The sequence below is a fragment of the Mastomys coucha genome, unplaced genomic scaffold (genome assembly GCF_008632895.1).
Source record: "Mastomys coucha isolate ucsf_1 unplaced genomic scaffold, UCSF_Mcou_1 pScaffold9, whole genome shotgun sequence".
Lineage (NCBI taxonomy): Eukaryota > Metazoa > Chordata > Mammalia > Rodentia > Muridae > Mastomys > Mastomys coucha.
Genome location: NW_022196915.1, coordinates 11,146,105 through 11,160,426, shown reverse-complemented (window position 1 = coordinate 11,160,426; position 14,322 = coordinate 11,146,105). Strand labels below are relative to the sequence as shown.

The following is a 14,322-nucleotide window of genomic DNA, read 5'->3' as shown; positions in this document are numbered from 1 at the left end:
TTGGGTTCTGATGATGGCAAGTGACCTTGGTTTGTGTTGTTTATTTTCTTATGCTTGCCCCCACCCCCTGCGCTATCTGGTTAACTCTAGTGCTACCTGCCCTTGCTAAATTTGACTGGAGCCTGTCCTTCTTGTGACCCTGGTTGTGTCAGAACTCCTCAGAGTCAAGCTGTCTCTGTGATCCTGTGAATCTGGGATCCTGTGATCCTGGGCTTGTTAGATCACCTGGGAGTGGGGCTTTCTCCGTGTGTTGTAGGACTGGCTGCAGAGCTTGTGCCCAAGGTCTGCTCAGAACACTAACCCAGACAGACCGGAAGGAACCCTAGTCACTGGGCTGTTGAAGTTCCTGTGTGCCTGATCCCGCTGGCCCCAGTTACCCCCAGAATTGGGACAGATGTTGGTTCCTGCTCACCTCTGATCCTGGGTGTGTCAGAGCACCTGGGAGTGGAGCTTCCTCTGGGTGTTGTGGGACTGACTGCAGAGCTTGTGCCCAAGGTCTGCTCTGGACTCCAGCCCAGACATACGGGAAGGAACCCGAGACACTGGACTGGAGGAGTTCCTGTGTGCCTGGTCCAGTTCTTCCCAGTTACTCCCAGTTGGGACAGATGTTGGTTCCTCATCACCTCTCATCCTAGGTGTTTTGTTTTTTTGGTTTTTTTTGTTTGTTTGTTTTTTTGGTTAGTTTACACTGAGATGGAAGTCCAGATTCCTTCTGCCTCTCTTTGATCTCACTATGCTATCCATTCTCTCTACGAAATCTCCTCAGTCAGTGTGGATATTAGCCTCCACAGACCTAAAGAAGCTGAAGAAGGCATAAGCAAACATGCTTGAATCTCACTTAGAGGGGAGAATAAAATAGTCACTAAGATCTGAAGGAGGGAGAATACTGAAAGAGAGGGAAATGGGGAGGGGAATTGGGGATTTAGGATCAGGTGTGGGGAGGGACAGATGAGATGGATAGATGTTCATAAGAATGAATGGAAATCTGCAATTGATGGGGGTGGGGAGTTGGGGGCATCTCCAGGAGGAGAGAGAGACCTGGGATAAGGGAGAGGCTCAATCTTAGATGTGACCCACTACATTGGGGATATGGAACCTGAAGAGGCCACCTACTGTAGTCATGCAGGAACCCCAGTAGAGAGATAAAAACACTATCCTACCCATAAAACTTCCTACCCCAAATTTGTCATATCTACAAGAAAGCGGCATGTGGGCTGCAACAAAGATTGAGGGAATGACCAACCAATACCTGGCCCAACTTGAGGCCCATCCCATGGGCAAGCACCAATCCCTGACACTTAATGACACTGTTACGCTTGCAGACAGGCCTAGCATGACTGTCCCCTGAGAGGCTCCTCCTAGCAGCTGACTCAGACAGACATAGACACCCATAGCCAAACAGTGGATGGAGCCTAGGGACTCTTCTGAAAGAATAGGATGAAGGGTTTCAAGCCCCAAAGGGTATAGGAACTCCACAGGAAGTCTCACAGAGCTAACTATCCTGGACCCTTGGGGCTCTCAGAGACTGAACCACCAACCAAAGATCATTCCCAGCTGGAGCTAGGCCTCCCTGAACATGTATAGGAGATGTGCAGCTTGACCTTCATGTGGGTCCTGAACAATTGCAGCTAAGGCTATCAAAAAGCTGACACCTATTACTTGCTCAGGGAAGAAGTGTTGAAGAAACTATAACCTATCTGTTGTACTTTAGGAGTTTAGGGGCTGGGCGACCTCTCTGACACATGGTTGTTTTCCTCACCTTTTATTACTGTCATAACATCTTTATTGTGGTATTTTATAAATCCACTCCAACTCTTTTAACCACCTTTCAGATTGTGTCAACTATTGAAATAGAAAATTTCATGTGCTCTTTGAATTATCCATACAATTTAATAAAAACTGGTAACATGGTCAAATTGAGTCTTCTTATCCATGATTATGAAGTATCTTTCTACTCATTTTGTTTTCTTATCTGAGAATTTTTAGTTGTCTTTATTTAAGTTTAGTGTATACTTTGTGAGGTTTATACCCTAGTTTATTATTTTTCTTGCTAGATATGCTAATTGTGACTTATATTTTAATTTTTCTATGTTAATCACTAGCATAGAAAAGGAACTAGCTAACTTCTGTATGTTAACTGTACTTGATAAAATTGGTATAATAGCTTAATATAATACTTTATAAAATGAATTCTTTTGGACGATCCAAGGAGACAATAAGATCTTATTCAAATTGATAGTTTTATACTTTCCTTATAAATTAGTAAACTTCTACAATACGTTTTGACTTAACTGCAATAAGTCTGGGATGTTACAGTGAGAGGCACTATTTTTCATTACTGATCTTCATGACGAAGTTTCCAGATCCTTACTGTTAGAGATGATTTTAATTGATTGCTGTGGAAATATCATACTGCTAAATATCATACTACTCTGTATTTCCACCTTACTGAAAGTATCACAAATGTGTGTCACACTTGTAAAAATATTCCTGAATCTACCCAGAAAATCATAGAACTTTCTTCATTAGCCTTCTGTTGTAATGGATTACATTGTTTTCTTTTTATTTATTTTTTTTTGGCAATCTTCAAACCAAACTATTTATTGACATCAAAAGTCTCCATAGCTGTGACCCAAGAGAAAGTAAGCAGTGTATACAGTGGGAACCAGCCAAGGGCTCCTTGTAGGGGTGCCATCACCCTGGGAATGCTGTGAGCTCATGGCCATCACCGGCTAGCAGAGCATAAACAATACTGGTGGGCAGGTGTGGGCAAAGGAATATCATAGGACAACCATCTTGGAGAGCTATCAGGAACATGGGGACACAGGGCCAGAGAGAATGCTGGGCACAGGAACACAGAACCCATGGAGCTATGGAGGCAGACAAAAAGTAAACCATGCACAACACAGGACATGCCAAGGTGACAAAGGGGCCTGAAATTCTGGGGCTTTGTCCTCCACCACTTAGGTCCTGGATTTGCACACGAGACACATTGAGGCAGGACTAGGCAACAGGTCACTTTCCCTCAGGGTCAAATAGGGAATTCCGAGGACAGCATCAGTAGATCTAAGGCTGAATGTGCCTTCTGGGTCCTTGTCGCAGATATAGCTGCCCACAGCACCAGTATTTACTCCTTTGGGTCCAAAGAGTATTCCATTGCATGGCTTGTCACAGTAGGGCTGACCATCATGTTCAACATACCTGCCTGGGGTCAGTGTCTTGGAGCAATGCTCACAGTGCAGGCAGGGCTCGTGTTAGTCCTTGCCCAGGGAAATCACCTTCTCAGCAAAGTACATTCTCTTGTTGCATCGAGGACACATGTTGAGCTCCCCAGTCAACGTGGTGACACTAGAGGTTCTGTTGGGACTCTTGGAGGTCCTACTGGTATTCTGCTCTTCAGTTCACACCACAGGGATCTTGATGGGAACAGTGACCTGAGGGACCTCAGTCCAAGGCTTTTTGTAGATGTAGGAACCAGCACCCCTGATATTCACACCTTTAGGTCCAAATAGTGTGACATAACAGGGCTTGTGGCAGAAAGATTTCCCATCATGTTCAGCATGTCCGCCGGGGGATCAGTGTCTTGTTACAGCACTCACACTTGAGGCAGACCTTGTGCCAGTCCTTGCTCAGAGAGTTCACCTTCTCAGCGAAGTACAAGGCCTTGTTACACTTGGGACACTTGGAGGCCATGGTTGGTGTGCTCAGTCTGTCCACGCCCTCTACCATACTTCTCTTTTTAATTTCAAATGAATCATATGTAACTGGGAAAAGCCTCCTTGGTTATTGTCTATGTTTGTACAGTTGTTGAATTGGATTTGCTGATTTTCAATATTTGAATACAGGAAAACTTAATGCCTTCAATTTTCTTGCTTTATCTGGGTCTAGCTTATAATTCCCACAATTTGAAATTTTGATTCATTCCATGTGTTCACCATTTACTACTTGTTTACACATAGATGCTTAATTATTTCCAAAAAGGATTTCATACTTCTTCCCAAGTTTCTTATCTGTTGGACCAAAACTAAAGGCTTCTAAATTTTCCTATTTAAATTAACAGAGATATGAGCACATCCACAATGTACTTATCAACACACAATTACTATTAGCACATCCACAATGTACTTATCAACACACAATTACTATTACTTGCAGTTTTTAAAAATTTCATAATGAAATCACTTTGAACTATCATTTTACAAAAGCCATGCAGGGGCAGAACATGATCAACAGACCGATCATGATCAATTGCCCTACTGAAAGACCAAAATACCTCTGAGCTTGCAAGAGGATCCAGTCTCTGTCTTGCTCCACGGTCTCTGACATATGTTTTGACTGCACTAGACAAATACTTGTCACCCACAACAGCTGATTCAGAAAGCTAAAAGGTCACTCTCAGGAGGAGCTGGTTAGAGGAATTCTGAACATAAGGTCACATACTCAGAAGCACATTATTTCTCCCTGTTACTACTAAACAGATAGCCACTGCACCTAAAAGAAGCTACTGGGAGTAAAGCGCTGTGATGCCCTGCCCTAACCTGGGAAACATTAGTTCCTCCCTGACTCCTGATACTCTCCTTCTGTCCCCATGTTATTACTCCAAATGCCCTTAAGAATAAAACCTAGGAGCTCACAATACAACTATGTAGGTCTTGTCAGCAAGTGCCTTTGGAGATGGACTAATTTTCTGCAATCCTTGAATTTAAGGAATTTTGATAAGCAGGGAAGTTCATTAGCTTTCCATAGACTCCATTTCCTGTGCCCCACTGCTGGAAAGGCCAGCTCAAGTCCATTTTCTCTGTGAAGCACTGCTTCTGCCCCAACCCAAGACACCCTATGTCTTCCCCAGGACCTCTTTTTCTTTGCTGTTTTACACTGAGATAGAAGTCCAGCTTCCTTCTGCCTCTCTGATCTCTCATGCTCCCCATTCTCTCTCCTGACTAGACTGCTCAGTCTTGCAAACAGGACTATAGATAAACTCTATGAGTGCTGATCGAATGCCCTAAGAGCAATTGGTGTCACTACAACACTGGTGACATCACAAGGGGTGCCAAAAGGTCTCCTGGATACAATTCAATGCCCAAAGGAGGGACTGCTGTTGTCATGGGAAACACCCTCTGCCTCTCTGCTAATGCTCTCATAGTGATTAGAAGCTGGGGCGCCCTTTTCAGGACATACTCCTCTGACATAGCCATTGAGCACCTCCTCTTTCCAATACCAGAGTTGGTTACAGTTCAAGTGGAAACATAGTACTTCCAAGAAAGAGAACTTAGCCTTTACTTTCCTAATTCTGCCTAGGAATGTCTCATTCCTTCCTCAAAATACCCCTATTCATCAATATGAGCAATTAAATAGCACTGAGAAGTCACACCACCATGAGTGGCGAAGGAAAGATGATCTGTCTCATATGTACAGGTGCTTGAAAGTGCTTCTAGGAAGAACCTTCAGGCCTTACTTCAATGTGGGACAGGGACTAATGGGTTCAGTCATTGATGGCATGTGCTTAGGCTTTGAAAGTTGGCCCAAGATGCCTTAGCAGGCAACATGATGCTGTCAACTGTTGTCAGAGGAAACTGAAATACTGGAGTCAAGAAGAGAAACATTCCTGGGGCTGATGTATTGTTCTCTCGCTGCACCAAATGTACCAAAGCAGGATTGATTACAAGTCCTTGTGCATTACACAGTGAAATTCTGACTGAACAACAACAACAACAATAACAATAATAATAATAATAATAATAATAATAATAATAATAATAATAATAATAATAATAGGCTGAGAGAAGAGGATAATAGCTGTAGACATAGCTCAGTTGACAGAATCACTGCCCAGCATGTAGGGAGCCCAGGGCTTACTGACTAGCGCAATCCTCACCTCTCAGAAAACTGGAAATAGTTCTACCTGAAGACTCAGCTATATGTCTCTTGAGCACATACTCAAAAGATTCTCCAGCATATCACATGAAAAAGTATTCCACTGTGTTCATAGCACCTTTATTCATAATAGCCAGAAATTGGAAACAACCCAGATACCCTTCAACCAAAGAATGGATACTAAAAACATGGTTCATTTACACAACAGAATACTATTCAGGTATTAAAAACAAGGACATGAATTTTTCAGGCAAATAAATGGAACTAGAAAATATCCTTTTGATAATATGGTCATTTTCAATATGTAAATCCTACTGATCCAAGAGCATAGGAGATCTTTCCATCTTCTGATATCTTCCTCAGTTTCTTTCTTCAGTACCATGGGCCGGCCAGTCTGGGCCTCCCTCAACCCATGGGGGAACAGAGTCCTAGTCAGGTTGACAAGGCGTTGGCAAAGAAATGACAAACAGAAACAACACAAGGGAGTGCAGAATCTCCATGTATTTGCACAAAGTAAAAATCAGGCTTATATAGTATACAGAAACAGGGCGGATGTCAGGAATCATGTAGGCAGGTAGCTGTCACATCAAAATCAGTAAGATCAAACAGCCAGATGCAAAGTGCCGGAGCAGTGGTGTCCTTCCTCCTGGGCTATCTTGGCAGCCCCAAGATAAATTCTCTGGGTTTGTCTGAGGCAAGCACCTGGAGGTCCCATTCTAGCAGTCCTTGAGAATATCCTTGGCTGTAACATAGATAATTAGGGATGGAAGCCCTTCAACTTCTCTCTGGTATGTAAAGCAATTCTGCCTTGTGTGAGACTGCTCTGATAATTCTGTGTTTACAGTGAGCAATAATGCCTGATTTCTATCTCTAACTCTGAAGAAACTCTGTCTGATAAGACAGCTTCCTTATAAAAATTCCAAGCTAATTACAGCTAGGAAATCAATTAGAATCATTGAAACACCGTGGAGGCCAGGAAATAATGTTTAATCTCAATTTTAGCTATTTATGAATCATTTCTTAGGGCACCTATATGCCTGAAAAAAGAAAGCATACAAAACTCTCCACAGACTTTTGCAGAGACCAATCTGGAACACATCTGAGTTAGGAGATACCAAGAAATAAATACCCAGGAGGCTATCTCCCTTTGAAGCTGTACACCTCAGGTCTGTGATAAGGCCTTCAAGCCTGACATACAGACTTTACTGGAGTAGACAAGTGGGTGTGGCACTTCAGAGACAAAGTTCTTGTCATCCAGATCTTTAACTTGGTTGGTTGGAGTTACACCAAGATATTTTATATTATTTGTGGCTATTGTCAGGGTATTGTTTCCATAACCTCTTTCTCAGCTCCTTTAACATTTTTATGGAAAAGGGCTACTGAATTTTTGAGTTTATTTTGTATCTAGCCACTTTGCTGGAGGTGTTTATCAGCTGTAGGATCTCTTTGGTAGAATTTTTGGGGTCATATATGTATGCTATCATATTATCTGCAAATAGCAATACTTTGACACTTTTCCACTTTGTATCCACTTGAATCATTTTGTTGTCTTATTGCTCTAGCTGGAAATTCAAGTACTACACTCAATAGACAGGAAGAGAGTGAATGAATAGCCTTTTCTTGTCCCCAGTTTAGGTAGAATTATCTTATATTTCTCACCATTTAATTTGATGTTGGCTATCAGCTTGCTTTGTATTGACTTTACTGTGCTTATGTATGTTTCTTTTATCCCTGATCTTTCCAAGACTTTTAACATGAAGAGGTTTTAGATGTTGTCAAAGACTTTTTCAGAATCTAAGGAGATGATCATATTTTTTTCAGTTTGTTTATATGGTGGATTTCATTGTTAGATTTTCCTATATTAAACCATCCCTGCTGCATCCTTGAGATGAAGCCTACTTGACCATGGTGGGTGATGTCTTTGGTGTGTTCTTGGGTTCTGTTTTTTAATATTGAGGATTTCGTATCAATGTCCACAAGGGAAATTGGTCTGAAACTCTTTCTTTGATGAGTCTTTGTGTAGTTTAGGTATCATGGCGACTTGAGTCTTCATAGAATGAATTGGGGGAATGTTCCTTCTATTTCTGTTTGTGGAATAGTTTGAGGAATATTGCATTAGCTCTTCTTTGACTTTGGTAGAATTCTATTCTACAGTCATCTGTCTTGGACCTTTTTGTTGTTAGGAGATTTTTAATGACTCCTTCTATTTCCTTAGGGGTTACAGGATTATCCAGATGGTTTACCTGATCTTGATTTAACTTTGGTAAGTGGTATCTATCTAGAAAATCATTCACTTCATTCTGATTTTGCAATTATAAGTAGTGCAGGCTTTTGAAAAAAGACCTAAAGATTCTTTGAATTTCCTCAGCATCATTTATGTTTCTCTAATTATTTCTGACTTTGTTAATTTGGTATGGTCTCTCTAACCTTTTAGTTAATTTGGCTAAGGGTTTGTCTATCTTGAATTTTTTAAAGAAGCAGCTCTTAGTTTTGTGGATTCTTTGTGTTGTTTTCTTTGTTTTTAACTTATCTCAGCCCTGATTTTGTTTATTTCCTACCGTCTACCCCTCTTTTCTGTGCTTGCTTCTTTATTCTAGAACTTTTGGGTGTTTTTTTAAATTGCTGATATGAGAATTCTCTAATTTCTTTATGGAGACACTTAGTGCTATGAACTTTCCTCTTAACACTGCTTTCATTGTGTCCCATAAATTTGGGCATGTTGTGCTTTCATTTTCACTGAATTCTAGAAAGTCTTTAATTTTCTTCCCTGACCCAGAGATCTTTGAGTAGAGAGTTGTTTGATTTCCATGAGTGTGTAGGCTTTTCAGTATTACTGTTGTTGTTGATATTGATGTACAGCTTTACTTCATGGTAGTCTGATAAAAGATACAAAGCATTATTTCAGTTTTCTTGTATGTGTTGAGGCTTGCTTTGTAACCAACTATATGGTCAGTTTTGGAGCAGGATCCATGAGATGCTGAGAAGATATATTCTTTTGTGTCTGGGTGAAATATTCTATAGATGTCTGTTAGGTCCATTTGATTCACAATGTCTGTTTCTTTTGTTTCTATGCTTAGTTTTTTGTCTGGAAAATCTATAAATTAGTGAGAGTAGGGTGTAGAAGTCTCCCACTATTAATGTGTGGGGTTTGATATGCAATTTAAGCTTTTCAATGTTTATCTTTTAAAAAAATGGGTGCCTTTGTATTTGGGGCATAAATGTTCAGAATTGAGATATCATTTTGGTAGAGTTTTCCTTTGATGAGTATGAAGTGTCTTTCCATGTTTCTTTTGATTAATTTTGGATGAAAGTCTATGTTATTAGATATTAGGATGGCTACTCCAGCTTGTCCATTTACATGGAAGACTTTTATCCAGCCATTTACTCTGAGGTAATGTCTATCTTTATGGCTCTGGTGTGTTTCTTATATGCAGCAGAATAATGGAGCCTGCTTTTGGACCATTCTGGTAGCCTGTGTCTTTACATTGGGGAATTGCATCCATGGGTATTGAGAGGTATTAATGATCAGTGAATCTTATTTTCTGTTATTTTGCTGCGGCTGCTGGTGGTGCTGGTGCTGGTGATGCTGGTGGTGGTGGTGGTGGTGATGGTGATGCTAGTGATGGTGGTGGTGGTGATGGTAGTAGTGGTGTGTGATTTAGTGTGTGATCTCCTTGTTTTTGCTGGTATGGAATTACTTATTTCCTGTGTTTTCTTGGATGTAGTTATCCTTCTGAGTTGGAGTTTTCCTTCTAACACTTTGTGTAGGGCTGGATTTGTGGATGGTTTGAATTTGGATTTGTTTTCAAATATCTTGTTTCCTCCCTCTATGGTTATTGAGAGATTTACTGGGTGCAGTAGTCTAGGTTGGTACCTGTGGTGGTTTAGTGGTTGCAGACCCTTCTAGCTTTTGGAGTCTCTGTTGAGAAATCAAGTGTAGCTGGAGAGATGGCTCAGTGGTTAAGAGCACTGACTGCTCTTCCAGAGGTCCTGAGTTCAAATCCCAGCAACCACATGGTGGCTCACAACCATCTGTAATGGGATCAGATGCCTTCTTCTGGTGTGTCTGAAGATAGCAATAGTGTACTCATATATATAAAATAAATAAATAGATCTTTACAGAGAAATCTAGTGTAATTCTGATAGGTCTTCTTTTTATGCTACCTGGCATTTTTCCCTTACCATTGTTACCATTATTTCTTTGTTCTGTAGATTTTTTGTTTTGATTATTATGTGCAGGGTGATTTTCTTCTGGCGCAGTCTAGTTGATGTTCTATAAGCTTTTTGTATGTTTATAGACATCTCTTTCTTTAGGTTAGGAAAGTTTTCTTCTATGATTTTGTTGAGAATATTTTCTGGGCCTTGCCTGTCCCGACCTGTTCTTGCTGTGTCTGGTAGTTGCTGGACTCCTGTTCATTATTATAAATGAGTTTCAGTTTCTGAAGGAAACCGGCCTGCAGCTTCACTTCATTCTGTGGGTGATTTACGAACGGGAACTTGAGGTCCTGCAAATAAGCGGGTGGTAGGGGAGACAAAGAGACATGACACCAGGAAAGGATTCTTATCGAGGTGTAATCTTTACTTAGTGAAACGGAATATTTATACTTAGAGGCAACACAGGTATGTATATTAGCAACTAGGTGAGAACGGAAAAGCGGGCAAATCAAAGCTAGGAATCCAAGGCATAGGATTCCAAGACAGGAAGGGAGATCAAAGTCACAGCTTCTTTGAATGTTGTGTTTCTGGTTCTGGTTAATCTCTGGGCTGGCTCCAAACCCCTGGTGAGTCGGGTCGAGTAGCTGTTTCTGGTGTCGGTTGAGACTCCTCCGTGAAATCAGCAGGGCCACCACAAGTTTCCCCAAGTGCTGCAGCAGCAGTAAGGCACATTGCCTCCATATTTTTTGTTTCCCCCACCTCAGTATGTCCTCTTCAACTGAGATTGCTCCATCAGGAGCTGGTTGTGCAGGTTGCTGGAAACACACTCTGCATAGTAAGACTCCACAGCCGCCTCCTGCCATTTCTACTTCCAGATTCCATCAACTTTCCAGGCCCATAATTCCCAGGAAGGTCTAGAGAACATCCCCCAAAAGCCTTGAGAGTTGTACAAAGAAGATCAAAAACAGAGAACGGGAAGGGCCACGGCTGGTGGCTTGCGAGCTGCCCCCCAACCCCCAGCAAACAGCCTATTTGGGGTGGAGCCCAGCCGGTGGCCCCAGGGTTGTGAGCCCCGGCCCAGCCACTCCACCTCCCTACCCTCCTGATGAGACCATGGACACTGGCACTGACTACGTGGCCACCTTCTGCCCCTGTAGGTCACTGGCGAGTCTCTACAAGACCTAGCAGCAGTCCAGGCCAGCTCTGGGGAAGCTGTTGCCCCGACCATCAAACCTCTCTGTAGAGGAGCACCGAGCCTCAGCTCCTGCCCGCAGGAGCCCCAGAATGCTGCACCCAGCCACCCAGCAGAGCCCGTTCACAGTTGATCTCCACAAACAGGTGCACCAGAGACCTGTCCCTCTGTCCTACACAGTCACCACAGTGACAACCCAAGGCTTCCCTTTGCCTACAAAGCCAATACATCCCTGGCTGCAGTGCCCAGCAGCGCCTGGCACACTCCTTGATGTTCCATGGCCAGCACTACCCTTCTCTTCTGCCTCCTACCTCCGCTGATCCAGGCGTGCACCACACAGCAGCTCCCTGTGCCCTACCACACCTACCCCCACCTCATCTCCAGTGACCACTACATCCTTCACCCCCTACCCCACCGCCAGCCCCACCGCCCCAGCCTACGCACATGGCACTGCTTGGGCAGTTTGTATCCCTACAGACCCAGCACCCACGTATGCCCCTGCAGTGGCTGGATAATGAGATGGACCTTCAAGGAGACCAGCACCCCTTGGGTAGCTTCACTTACTCCACCTCTGCCACTGGCCCAGTCTTGTCTCCCTCAGTTCCCCTTCACTACCTACCCGGGAGCTGTCTTTTGGTGTGCCATATTCCCACATGGTGCCACGAAGACTGAGCACACAAAGATACCGCCAGCAGCAGCCTCCACCATCTTACTACCCTAGCTTCCTACCCTACTTCCTTTCAGTGCTGCCAATGTCACCAACCACCGTGGGACCCACCATCAGCCTGGATCTGGATGTGGATCACGTGGAGATGGAGAACTATGAGGCTCTCCTGAACCTGGCTGAGAGACTGGGAGATGCCAAGCCCCAAGGCCTCAAAAGCAGACCTAGAACAACTGCCGTCAAGCCGCTTTAACCCTGACAGCCATCAGTCTGAGCAGACTCTGTGTGTGGCCTGCTTCAGTGACTTTGAGGTGTGGCAGCTGCTCTGAGTCTTCCCCTGCAACCACGAGTTCCATGCCAAGTGTGTTGACAAGTGGCTGAAGGCCAACCGGACCTGTCCCATTTGCCTCCGAGGTGCCCAGGGAGGCTGAGTGAGGCTCCACAGTCACCCACAAGAACCCTACCCAAAGCTCCGGAAACGGGTAGGGGGAAGCAGGGAGTGGCCCAGGGAGAACTGTAAGGGAGGGGCCAGGCCTGTCAGCATTCCCTCCTGCAACTCCAGAGCTGGTGCCAGGGTCAACCCTGGAGAAGCCCCTGCAATAAGCCCCTGCATTTGCTAAGCTCCAAAGATTCCTTCCCCAATCTGCCTGCCTGCCTGCCTGCCTGCTTGTCTGCCCGCCATGGAGCTGCCTGAGTGTTCCCAACTCAGTCTGCCTCTTATTTGCCCCTGGGTCCTTCTTCCTGCTGGGTCTGGGAAGCAGGAGTCCATTGCCCAAGTGTAGTGGCTGATGTGATTCCACAGGCCCCAGAACGGGCAAAGGAACAGCCACCCTGGGTCAATTGGTCTCCTGTACTGAGGTGACGTGTCCTTCCCTGCCCTAGAGAGACTGCCAGGTGTGTGGGCAGGTAGTAGCCAGAGACCATTTCCTGAGTTCTCCTGTTTGGTTCCAGACAGATGTAGGCAGTCAGCTCTGCCTCCGCCGCTGTGTGGTGTGGGTCTGACTCCCCAGGACCCTTACCCCAGGCACTGCATTCCAGCCCAACCCACCCCCCCCCCAGGCTGGAGGGTATCCTAGCCAGGCTCCATGAGCAGATGGGCGGGGACTCCAAGCTGGATACATTGTGTTCTGCAGTATCGAGCAGCACGTGATCTGGGCATGTCCTTGTGTTGCTGGTGGCTGCCCTCCACCAGTGACAGTGTCAGACCCACTTGCGTGAATGTGAGGAACAGCATTTTTTATTTATTCAGTTGGCCCAAAATTGCGTGTAGGGGGTGTGGATATTTAAGAGGTGTTTGGTTTTTTTATTATCTTATTTTCCTTTTGGTTTAATAGGAGTGGGGGCATAGGGACCAACCGGGACCAAATGCCCAGGGGGCAGAGTGGGGTCCGGTTGTGCCACACCAGGCTTCCACATGAGTGTGCGGCTGGGTGGCCCGGAAGTCACGGGGCAGAGTTTGGGGGGAATCTGTGCTCAGCTGATAACTGCCATGCACTGTACTGCACATGTCCCTAGAACTTACCGGGACGTCTGCTTTTCAGGGCATCTCCTCTCCAGACAGGGCCTGTGTCCCACCTGCCTGGGGTAAGTCTCCTCCTAGCAATCCTGTGAGGACAGGGGTCAGGGAGGGCGTGAACCTCCACCTCAGGGGGCCCCGCCCGGCCTGATTCCTGCCCTCCGAGGTCTGGAGGAGGCTGTGTTCCTTACCCTCCTTTCAGGTCCCACTCCTTTCCTTTCTTACCTCCCACTGGGGTTGCTACGCTGCCCAGAGTGAATGAACCGTGTGTGGGGCCAGCACATTCTAGCAGGCAGCCAGCCATTGGAGCCTGCTACCTCAGAGATGCTCCAACCACCCGAGTTCTCACCGCATATATAAACAGGTGATTTGGGGCCCTGTTCCTTGCACATCTTCGTTACCTCATTTTTCCCATGTATGTATTTGAGAAAATGCTAATATATAGAGACAAATGGTTCTTTTTTAAAAAAAGATGTAATATTGTTTAACTTCAAAAACATTTCAGCATTCTAAAGATTCAAAAAATAACAGAATGTTGCAAATTGCGTTTAGGTACAGAGGGTTCTTGAACTTCCATTGATGCAGTAGAGTTCTTTGCTTTGCTGACAATGATGAGTTCTACAGTTTCTTTTAAAAGTTTAAAATCTACTGCATCTAACTAAAGAAAAAAACTCCACTTTTCATGCCAGCTGATCCCTCCCCCCTTTCCACAACTAAGAATGTCAGCAGAATGCTATGCCACTATATACAAAAACAAGACAACCTGAAGCTAAATGGATGCCCACCACAGTATCAACAGGTCCAGCCTCACAGTACACACCCTCAGCTATGGCCCCCTCCAAAAGGCATCTTTCCCTCACAGCCTCCACACCAAACAAGGAGCATCAAGAATCTGTCTGGGTTGTTTCATTCCCTTTACAA

General features: G+C 44.5%; 2 pseudogenes; one reads left to right on the top strand and one right to left on the bottom strand.

The window, feature by feature from the left end:
- The window catches only part of LOC116084684, a 56,304-nt pseudogene extending 43,771 nt beyond the window's left edge, over positions 1-12,533 (top strand).
- Positions 2,964-3,693, bottom strand: LOC116085160 (annotated as a pseudogene).
- Positions 12,534-14,322: the final 1,789 nt, after the last annotated feature.